This window comes from Centruroides sculpturatus, unplaced genomic scaffold (genome assembly GCF_000671375.1).
Source record: "Centruroides sculpturatus isolate CEXI.00-Female unplaced genomic scaffold, Cexi_2.0 scaffold107, whole genome shotgun sequence".
In the NCBI taxonomy this organism is placed as follows: Eukaryota; Metazoa; Arthropoda; class Arachnida; order Scorpiones; family Buthidae; genus Centruroides; species Centruroides sculpturatus.
Window position 1 is genome coordinate 784509 of NW_019384422.1, and position 12345 is coordinate 796853.

General features: G+C 25.8%; 1 protein-coding gene across 1 annotated transcript in view; it reads left to right on the forward strand.

Annotated features, from left to right (window-relative positions):
• The window catches only part of LOC111619446 (pre-mRNA-processing factor 40 homolog A-like), an 89404-nt gene that overhangs the window by 66630 nt on the left and 10429 nt on the right, over positions 1-12345 (forward strand). The gene's annotated exons all lie outside the window — the stretch shown is intronic.

Sequence of the window (12345 nt, forward strand, 5' to 3'; positions counted from 1 at the left end):
AATTGTTTCAGAAACTATGCATTTTTGTTAGTTGGTTAGTTGGAAACTATAATATACATTGATTACTTGCTTCTGTTACAGTGTCAATGGATTTCATATTCTTTCTTCAGTTCTTTCTTAAACAAATTAAGTAATAAAATTTATTTTAGTATCTTTTCATAGACTTATCATATTTTACAGAAATGTTTGCAAAGATTACAAAATTTCTTTTAAATGATGAAAGTACCATATTTGGCCTGAATATAAGTATAGTAGAGCGTTGTTTATCTGAATCAATTGGGGACTGAGGTTGTTCGGATAACCAATTATGTACGAAAAAATATATTAACCTATCCCATGTTGAAATTTTTCTCCATTGTGTGTCGCTTCGTGTTGAATTTTCGTCGATGTTAAGCCTAATGTAAACTTTTTAAAATGATAATTGTGGCTATTGTATCGTTAAAAATTATTTCTTTATTTTTTACAAACAATATAAATATATTGAAAAATATAAAAACAAAAAAATTATACTTTAGAAGTTAATCTAGTATCAAAAACATTCAATTCAGCACAACACACAGTCCTCAGAAAAACACCATACAAAACTGCCAGTGCTGCGAGCTAAAACACACACACCAACAAAAAAAAATATTGGAGTAGCCCAAGATATAGTCAAAGATTGCAGCACCACAGCACTAGCAAAAATTTAAATTGCTGGAATTCTTTCAGATAAATGACACTCTACTGTAAACTTGAAATTTTGGAATTCTTACTTTCAAGGAAAAAAAATAGAGCCTAAATATATCAATAAGTCAACTTTTTATTATTAATTTTATTTACATTAGAAAAATTTAGAGAGTCATTGAAATAATACTTCATCACATTCATCTTCATCAGAACTTTCATTGCATCATTCGTGGTTCCTATTTCATTGTCATTATGATCTTCAACATTCTTGAACAGACGTTATCCTATGTTCTGTCCAAATTGTTGGAAAAACAACATTTTTTAAAGTCCTTTATGATCTTATGTCATACTCATACTCTTGAGAGGGGTCAGACTTAATAAATATTTTACTCATTATTAGTGTTTATGATTTTTTTTATAAAACTCATCTCTACCCTCAAAATTAAGTTTTTTTGTATTTTGTAATAATTAATACTATAAAAAAATTTTAATAATAAAATCTCATAATTGCTGGGAAACTTGTTGCTAGATTTTTTATTTCAGTTTATTATGAATAATGATATACTTCTGAAAATAGTGTGAGGACCATATTTGAATAATTCTTTTAGAAATTCTGAAAAAACTATTACTTTATTTAGGAAGTGTTATTTTCTGCTTATAGAAGTCACTTAAATAATTTATTTTTCTATATCAGACTAAGCACTTTTGGACTTTCTCTGTCCATTGTCTGAACATTCTACAGATGTGAACATTGAAATTGTAATTTGGTTTTTTGAACATTTAGTCTGTTAGATAGTATGGAGTTTTGCTATTATTTGGGAACTCTGATAATATAGTATAAATAATTTTAATAATTTTTATGTTCTTTTAATAATAATTATAAGGATTTGACTAAATGTGTAATTTCAAATTTATAAAATCATAAGATATCTGATTGTAATAATGAAATGTTTTTATAAGTTTCAAAATACCTCTCTCTCTTTTTTCTAGCAAATTCTTGTATTTAAGTCAAATGAACTAATGTTTTCAGCTATTTTAAGTGACCTTCTTCAGGTTAAGCATAATTGGAATGTCAATTAGAGCATATCCTGAAGAACCTAAAGAAGACCATTTAAGATAGCTGAGAACATTAGTTTATTTGACTTAATTAAAGAATTTGCTAGAAAAAGAGAGAAAGGTGTTTTGAAACTTACATACAGAAGTTCTAGCTTACTGTGCATAGAATTGGAATGTTTTCCAAAACATTTGTAGAAATTTTGTTTTAAACCTCATTATAACTCATAAAATAGATATATTTTTTTTTTTTTGTTTATGTAGTATAGACATCATTGCAGTATATTTAATCTATATATTTCTTTTCTAAACACTTAACTAGATATTATTAAAGTTACAAAAAGTTGTTATTATTAGGATATTTTCCAGTAATTAATTAATGCCTATTAAATGTCAGTTTGTTTTTTTAATTATTTTAAAATCAAAATAATTAAATAGAGTTTAAATTTCAGAATTTTTTTAAATAGTTAATAATCTTATGTTTCTACACATTAGGATAACATATATTTAGGCAAATATTATAACAACTAATTTTTATTTTAATTAGTAAATATTTAATTCTCTTAACATTTAAAATTTTTATATTTTTTGAACATTTTCAGAGGAAAGTAAGAGATCAAGTAAATATATAAGCTTTTTATATTTAAATTACTAGTTTTTTTTTATTTTTATTTTTTGAAATTACATGTCATTACCAATAAGACTTATTACACTTAAATATCCATTCATAAGTAGAAATCAAACTAAAACTTATTTTTTCATAAAAAATGTTTTTCATTATATGAATCAAAATCATTTAGATATAGCATGTTTTCACAAAATATTGACATCATCACAGACTTTATCATGTATGTTCTTACCTTTATCTTACCATCAGAGTTGCAGTTGAGTTTGATTTGAGGTGGAGTAATTATTATATTCAAAAAAATTATGAACTATATTAAGGTGTGATTATTGTTATTAGAAATATTTTAAAATTATTGTTATTTAAAATTTAAATTACTTTATTCCCCTCAAACAATACTGTAATACTGAAGAATGATTGGCATGCTAGTTTAAGTGAGGTTATACATCCTTCTCTAAAGGGTGCATTAAAAAAACCAAATGAGTTACATCACATAAAAACAAACTTGCTTTTATTCTAAACCTGTGAAACTGTTAGCATTACATCAAAAATTATTATATGTTTAATTTCTTCATTTTGTCTTCTTTCTAATGACATAAAATACTCTTGGAATTCTGAAAGTGCTTTTTTGGGGGGTGTATTTTATTGTTGTTTGATTTAAAAACACAAAAATAAATATATTAAATTTAACAAACTCTCTGTAAATTATCTCAGCTTACGCCTATTAACATAGGCTTTGTGTGAAATTTGTGAGGAAGGTCTTATTGTTAAGGTCAGGTTAGATGGTCAGTGTGGTCTACCCTGACTAACTACCACAACCACCACCTGGTAGTATTGGTAGTAGCATGTGAAAACATGCTACTACCAATAAGTCATTAATTGTTTTATTATCTTGTAAATGAAAACTCCCTTTCTGATTTTAAGTCAGTTAAATTACAATATTAATATTTTATTTTATCCTGAAGAATGTTTTCTTTAATGCTTAATTAACAACTAGTTTTGTTAGATCTGGTTAATTTTATATTAGTCGCAGTTTAACTGACATGCTGATCTCTTTCAATATTATGCGGCATGCCAGTCATTCAATGAAAATACGGTATGATTATGAACTGATTGTCTTTAATGATTTTTAATGTGGTTGTTGTCTGCATAAATTTAATATTTTGTGTAATGTAGTGAAATAGCCATAAAAATTATTATATAGAAAAATTAATTAAAATTAAGGAGACAGTAAATCTGATAAAAAAGCTGAATCAATAAAATTTTATTAAAAATTTTTTTATAAATATTATGCAATTAATATAACTGTGTGATATCTTAAAATTTTGCATAATATTCTTTTAAATATGACTGTTTATTTATAAATAATGAAATTTAGTTTTATTCAAAACTTTAATTTTCAAAAATAATTATTTTTTATTTACATTATATTTGGGCAGCTAATTGTTATATTAAATACATATTGAACAAGTAATTTTTATAACTTTATATTATCTCACTGATAAGAGACTTCAAAACTGTATAAAAATGAATTTCAGTTAACAAAACTCAACAGATAGCTTAGTATTCATTAAGTACCATTTTTCAATATCAATTGTCACTCATTTGTGAATGCGCATATAACAAATTTAAAATAATTTTTAAGTTGAGCAAGAAAATAAGACAGAAAATAATCAAGTTACATTTATTGCCTAATAACAAGCATTCTACATGTAAATTCTAATATAAATCAGAAACATATTAATTAAATATAATAATAATAATAATAATGGAGAAAAATTTTTATTATTTTTTTAGTAAACTTAAAAGATATGAGGAAAATGAATGTGCCTGATATCAATTTCTGTTTTAATAATTAGCATTGATTACTAATAAAGCATTTTTTTTTACTTGATAACTTATTCTAAACTTTATGGTTTTTGGGTATTCAGCAAATAATCATAAGTATATAAGATAAACTGTATAAATTGCACAGCAACCAAACAAAATATGCACTAAATTTATGTTCATATACAATGAAAGTAGAGAAATATTTGAGAAGATAAGACATCATTAGCATTTTGTTTTTATCTTCTCATTAAATTTTCTGATTAATTTATAAACTTTCAGAAATTATTTTATTCATATATGGAATTTGCAGCTTACAGACAGCAATATGTAATGTTATAAAAGCTTAAATTTTAGATTTAAGCTTTAAGTTTAAAACTATATAATATTAATAATAATAAAATTATAATGGCTAGTTGTACATTGATAAAAAAGTGTGCTCTAATTAATTTTTAAACAGATATCTTAGGTTCATTAATATTAGGTTTTGAATATATTAATACCATTATTTCTGATTGTTTGGAATTCTGTTTCATTTGTAAGAATTAATGGAAAATCATTGTACCAAGATTATCTGGTATATATAAGAAATATTGTTTAAAATATACTCTAGTTACTGTGGATATGTTTGAAATTGAATTATAACAAATCAAATTATTTAGGAAACAGTTCAGTGGAATTTGATACACAGAAGACAAGAGTTTTATAATTTATAGAATCTTTAAATGTTCAATGGAACATCAATTATTATTTTTCTTAAATAGAAATTTTATGTAAGTATATACAGTAATACCTCAACTTACGCAAACCCGGAGTTATGCAATTTTCAAATCTTGTCAATTTGCCTTTTGTTTGAGCGCCACGCAACTCTTGATTACTCACTCCCTCTACACTATTATTCATCTTACATGTTTGGATGTGTCGTGCAGAATCGATGCATAGCTACAATTTATTTCTGTGTTTGTTATATCTACGGAGACTGGAGAGGCTCTATATGGTGATTTCTTGTAACCATGAATGAATCAAAAGACGAGATAAGATTAACGAGAACTTTTATTAACTTACATACATCTAACTTGGATTTTACACAAATTGCAAAATTATACCCCGACTTACACAGTTATCGCTCGGTCCCACCCATCACGTAAGTTCGGGGTATTACTGTATGCTGTTTACTTTGAAACACCAGAAGTTTAATTCTCAATAACTTAAGCTGCATATTCTTTTTATTATAAACAATTACGTAATATAAATACACAAATTTCAATTTTGTTGTTGGTATGGTTGTGTTAAAAATGGCTACTTTTAAACTAACAAACCAGCAGAAAATAGATACTGTTATGAGATATATTGAGCTAAGATCAGTCATAAGCATGCAGTAAAAATTCAGAAGTGATCATGAAACTTCTTGATACCAGAGCAAAAGGTAATTGATGACTATATAAACAATTTAAAGAAACCAGAAATGTCTGTGATAAATCACTTCAAAAATTATGTTACAATAGAATTACCAGAAAATGTTGGAAACTTTTTTTAATCTGAACTTCACTAAAGGAAGATTCCAATTAAAAAAAACTGGTTCAAAAAAGATGGAGCATGATTACATACAACATCCAATGTTTTGACATTTTTCCAATTCAAAATGTTTCAAAATCACATATCTGAAATTGCTTTCTAGAAGTTTATGATTACAGAACTGTCATGGCCATCAACCCTCAACCTTTAAATCTTTGTAATTTTATGCATTTAAATAAGAATTGTAAAAGTATAGAAAATATACTTTTATAATTCTTATTAAATATAGTATAAAATAATTCTTATAAAAATTAATAGAGAGGTTGCGGCCAACATTTTCATNGTGTATATAAATACTGTTAATCAACCCAAAAATATTATTGCATTTTAGCACTTATTAAATCAACTTCATGAAGTTGGAAAGTTGACATCAATGTCTCTTTGGGTAGAATTATATCCTACAATTAGTGCTGATCTTCGTTTCTCTAATATGTTAGGACAACCAGGTAAATAAGTTGTTTTGATGCTTTATGCTTTTCTGAATAAATAAATATAATAATGTTGAAAAACAGCTAAATCTAGAATTAAATATTTTCATTATGAAATATAACCAATCCAGAATTTTATTTATTCTAACAAAAAAATTATATTTTCAAGTTAAATAAAGTTATATAACATATTTAAAATAAAATCGTCTTATTACTAATTAAAATGATCATAAATGCAATTTATATGTAATCATTTTTATATTAGTATTTCTTATGCTTGTTAAGAAATTAATTTTTGAATAACAGCTAATTCATACCAGTATAATGATTGTTTGTGCATGCTAGAATTATATATGTGTCTCCTAATAATTTCCAAACAAGTGGTGTTTTCTGAAATTTAAATCTTTTGATTTAACACTAGTAACTAAAGATCTTAAATGTTTTCTCAGTGGTAGAATTTAATTCAATATATTTAAGTTACTAAAATAGGATCTTATTAGTATATTTAAAACTTATTAATGTGCACTTTTATTAATAAATATGAATTTCATACTAAAATTTATTTAATATATTATAAATTTTTCATATTTTCTTATTCTCAACATTAAGGAAATACAGACAACAGTGGGAATTTATAGGTCTATAATTTTTCAAATTCCAGTCCAATAAGTACCTTCCAATAACCGAGTGGATGAAAGTAAATTATTATGAAATAAAAAATAACTTGTTTGCAATTGGGAACTGAATTTTTATTAATTTTTATGCGTTTTATTGAAATTCAAATATAATTACTAATATTTCCATGGTGGTTGAGCAATTAAGGTGCCATCCTACTTCTCTGGGGACATGGGAACAACTTGATGAATTGAAAAACCTAAATAATTTTTCAGGGGGTAGTCTTTCCTGGATATGTCAGGCCCCAACTCTTGCTACTCAGTTACCTTAATGCCCATTAACGAGTTAANGAAGCAAGAAAGGTATATTTTCTTCAAATAATGTTAATAATACAGTTTTTTCCTAATAAGACATTCAGTTCAAGAACTTAATTTTTTAATGAAATTAATTTTATTTCAGCAGTAGAAATTATTTATCATATTTGCCAAAATACATGTCAATTCAAAAATTTTTTTCTTATTTCATACTAGCAGATGTATTTGGCAATGAATGCTCAGGTTATCAAAAGAAAGCATTGAATTGTTTCAGAAACTATGCATTTTTGTTAGTTGGTTAGTTGGAAACTATAATATACATTGATTACTTGCTTCTGTTACAGTGTCAATGGATTTCATATTCTTTCTTCAGTTCTTTCTTAAACAAATTAAGTAATAAAATTTATTTTAGTATCTTTTCATAGACTTATCATATTTTACAGAAATGTTTGCAAAGATTACAAAATTTCTTTTAAATGATGAAAGTACCATATTTGGCCTGAATATAAGTATAGTAGAGCGTTGTTTATCTGAATCAATTGGGGACTGAGGTTGTTCGGATAACCAATTATGTACGAAAAAATATATTAACCTATCCCATGTTGAAATTTTTCTCCATTGTGTGTCGCTTCGTGTTGAATTTTCGTCGATGTTAAGCCTAATGTAAACTTTTTAAAATGATAATTGTGGCTATTGTATCGTTAAAAATTATTTCTTTATTTTTTACAAACAATATAAATATATTGAAAAATATAAAAACAAAAAAATTATACTTTAGAAGTTAATCTAGTATCAAAAACATTCAATTCAGCACAACACACAGTCCTCAGAAAAACACCATACAAAACTGCCAGTGCTGCGAGCTAAAACACACACACCAACAAAAAAAAATATTGGAGTAGCCCAAGATATAGTCAAAGATTGCAGCACCACAGCACTAGCAAAAATTTAAATTGCTGGAATTCTTTCAGATAAATGACACTCTACTGTAAACTTGAAATTTTGGAATTCTTACTTTCAAGGAAAAAAAATAGAGCCTAAATATATCAATAAGTCAACTTTTTATTATTAATTTTATTTACATTAGAAAAATTTAGAGAGTCATTGAAATAATACTTCATCACATTCATCTTCATCAGAACTTTCATTGCATCATTCGTGGTTCCTATTTCATTGTCATTATGATCTTCAACATTCTTGAACAGACGTTATCCTATGTTCTGTCCAAATTGTTGGAAAAACAACATTTTTTAAAGTCCTTTATGATCTTATGTCATACTCATACTCTTGAGAGGGGTCAGACTTAATAAATATTTTACTCATTATTAGTGTTTATGATTTTTTTTATAAAACTCATCTCTACCCTCAAAATTAAGTTTTTTTGTATTTTGTAATAATTAATACTATAAAAAAATTTTAATAATAAAATCTCATAATTGCTGGGAAACTTGTTGCTAGATTTTTTATTTCAGTTTATTATGAATAATGATATACTTCTGAAAATAGTGTGAGGACCATATTTGAATAATTCTTTTAGAAATTCTGAAAAAACTATTACTTTATTTAGGAAGTGTTATTTTCTGCTTATAGAAGTCACTTAAATAATTTATTTTTCTATATCAGACTAAGCACTTTTGGACTTTCTCTGTCCATTGTCTGAACATTCTACAGATGTGAACATTGAAATTGTAATCTGGTTTTTTGAACATTTAGTCTGTTAGATAGTATGGAGTTTTGCTATTATTTGGGAACTCTGATAATATAGTATAAATAATTTTAATAATTTTTATGTTCTTTTAATAATAATTATAAGGATTTGACTAAATGTGTAATTTCAAATTTATAAAATCATAAGATATCTGATTGTAATAATGAAATGTTTTTATAAGTTTCAAAATACCTCTCTCTCTTTTTTCTAGCAAATTCTTGTATTTAAGTCAAATGAACTAATGTTTTCAGCTATTTTAAGTGACCTTCTTCAGGTTAAGCATAATTGGAATGTCAATTAGAGCATATCCTGAAGAACCTAAAGAAGACCATTTAAGATAGCTGAGAACATTAGTTTATTTGACTTAATTAAAGAATTTGCTAGAAAAAGAGAGAAAGGTGTTTTGAAACTTACATACAGAAGTTCTAGCTTACTGTGCATAGAATTGGAATGTTTTCCAAAACATTTGTAGAAATTTTGTTTTAAACCTCATTATAACTCATAAAATAGATATATTTTTTTTTTTTTGTTTATGTAGTATAGACATCATTGCAGTATATTTAATCTATATATTTCTTTTCTAAACACTTAACTAGATATTATTAAAGTTACAAAAAGTTGTTATTATTAGGATATTTTCCAGTAATTAATTAATGCCTATTAAATGTCAGTTTGTTTTTTTAATTATTTTAAAATCAAAATAATTAAATAGAGTTTAAATTTCAGAATTTTTTTAAATAGTTAATAATCTTATGTTTCTACACATTAGGATAACATATATTTAGGCAAATATTATAACAACTAATTTTTATTTTAATTAGTAAATATTTAATTCTCTTAACATTTAAAATTTTTATATTTTTTGAACATTTTCAGAGGAAAGTAAGAGATCAAGTAAATATATAAGCTTTTTATATTTAAATTACTAGTTTTTTTTTATTTTTATTTTTTGAAATTACATGTCATTACCAATAAGACTTATTACACTTAAATATCCATTCATAAGTAGAAATCAAACTAAAACTTATTTTTTCATAAAAAATGTTTTTCATTATATGAATCAAAATCATTTAGATATAGCATGTTTTCACAAAATATTGACATCATCACAGACTTTATCATGTATGTTCTTACCTTTATCTTACCATCAGAGTTGCAGTTGAGTTTGATTTGAGGTGGAGTAATTATTATATTCAAAAAAATTATGAACTATATTAAGGTGTGATTATTGTTATTAGAAATATTTTAAAATTATTGTTATTTAAAATTTAAATTACTTTATTCCCCTCAAACAATACTGTAATACTGAAGAATGATTGGCATGCTAGTTTAAGTGAGGTTATACATCCTTCTCTAAAGGGTGCATTAAAAAAACCAAATGAGTTACATCACATAAAAACAAACTTGCTTTTATTCTAAACCTGTGAAACTGTTAGCATTACATCAAAAATTATTATATGTTTAATTTCTTCATTTTGTCTTCTTTCTAATGACATAAAATACTCTTGGAATTCTGAAAGTGCTTTTTTTGTGTGTATTTTATTGTTATTTAATACAAAAATGAAAAAACAAGCATATTAAATTTAAGAAACTGGCTGTAAATTATCTCAGATTACACCCATTAACATCCCTTTGTGTGAAATTTGTTATTTTTATCGTTAGAGTAGGTTGTTAGTGCAGCCCACACTGACTAACTACTACTATTAACTATTACTACTAATGTTAATAAGCTGTTAATAGTTTTATTGTCTTGTAAACAAAAACTCTCTTCCTGATTTTAAGTCAGTCAAATTATATTATTATTTTATTGTTTTGGGAAGAATGTTTTCTTTAACATTTATTTAACAACTAGTTGAATAAATGTTTAATAAATGTAAAATAAATATTTAATAAAATGTTAAATAAATCTGATCAATTTTATATTTTAGTCACAGTTTAACCAGCATGCCAGAGATCCTGAGGTTACTGGCATGCTGGTCATTCCACAAAAATACAGTATTACAATAAGCAGATTGTATTATATATAACTGTTATTTTTTCAATGAGTTTTCTTAGTTTTCAAAAAATATGTAGTAAAATTGTAAAAGTGGTGTATAAAACTTCATTTCCTTATTTGAAAGTTCATTCTTTTTGGGTTAAAATGCTGAATAATTTATTATTATTTTTTAAAAAACTGGTTTTCTATGATTTTGTCTTGGATTCATTTAAGATATATTACAGAAGTTTCCTAGACCATTTACTTTTTTCTGATACAGGAGGTACTTATGAATGTTCAATTTATGAACTTTTGGACTTAAACAATTTGACCGTAGTTCTAAAATTTAAATGTTGTGCAGATTCTGAAGTTCTCTTGCCAATTGTGGGGTGGCATTAAAGTCAGCCTTTGGCCAGTAATACATAATAAATTTTTAATAAACAATTAACGTGAATTTATTTTTATTGCGTATCATCATTTATTGTTTTTGCAGAAATTCCTATGTTCCACCACTGCATGAGGTGACATTGAGGTTGGTAATGTCGGAGTAATGGTGTTTTTTGCTATTCGTTGCAATTTTTATAAAACTTTTATGATTAGTGCTTCAAAAATGTGTCCAAAATCTAACAATGGAGATAATTGCAAGAAGTGTTTCTCTATTATCATGGAAACTAAACTTGACATTATAAAATTAAGTGCTTTAGGTGAAAAAAATTGCATTTGAAACAACTGGTACTAGGCAGTAGCAAACAGGTAAATGAGTATAATGCAATGTTTCTCAAAGTGGTTCCTACGAACCCCTGGGGAGTCCTTGGAAGTGCTGATGGGGTCCATAGCAAATTAAAATTAATTTGAGATGCATGGACAACGTCAGGGTGGTCCGCAAAAGGTTTAATAAAAAGTTAAAATGGACTTTGAGCTTCATAAATTGCATACATCATGACATTTTAAAATTTATTATGTTTGTTTATAGAATTTTATATATTTATTTAAGTTTTCTTTCCAAGATAGTGAAATTTATTGGTTGTTTTTCATAATTATAAAAACTATTTAATGACTAGAAATATACAAATAATTCATTTACTTTGGTCAAAAATAATTTTTTCTGTGAAAATTCAATAGATAAAATAAAAAACTTATAAATTTTATATTTTTTTTAAATGTAATTTATAACCAAATTATAAATAAATTATACATTTTCATTTTTTTTTTCCACCATACTGTGAGGACCCGAACAGGGGTCGACTGAGAGGTCCGAATTATGGGTTCGATCGAAAATAAAGAGCTCCTTTTCAGACGATAAGGAAACAGATTAGGTGTCTTGATTGAACAATGCAATTGGTTTTTTTCGGAAAATTAGTTAAACAATGGAAACGGAGAAATTCGAGGAAAACGCGACGAGAGAGAGGATCATATTCAGTCGCTATGTTAACCTCTCCCGCGCCCTCCATTAGGTTTCGAATTGTCACCAGGTGACAATGAGAGACCAATGGAGAGGCGACTGCTGTAAAAAAATCTATAAATTTGTGCGACTCAAGAGACGAAGGTTCTTGGTTCGT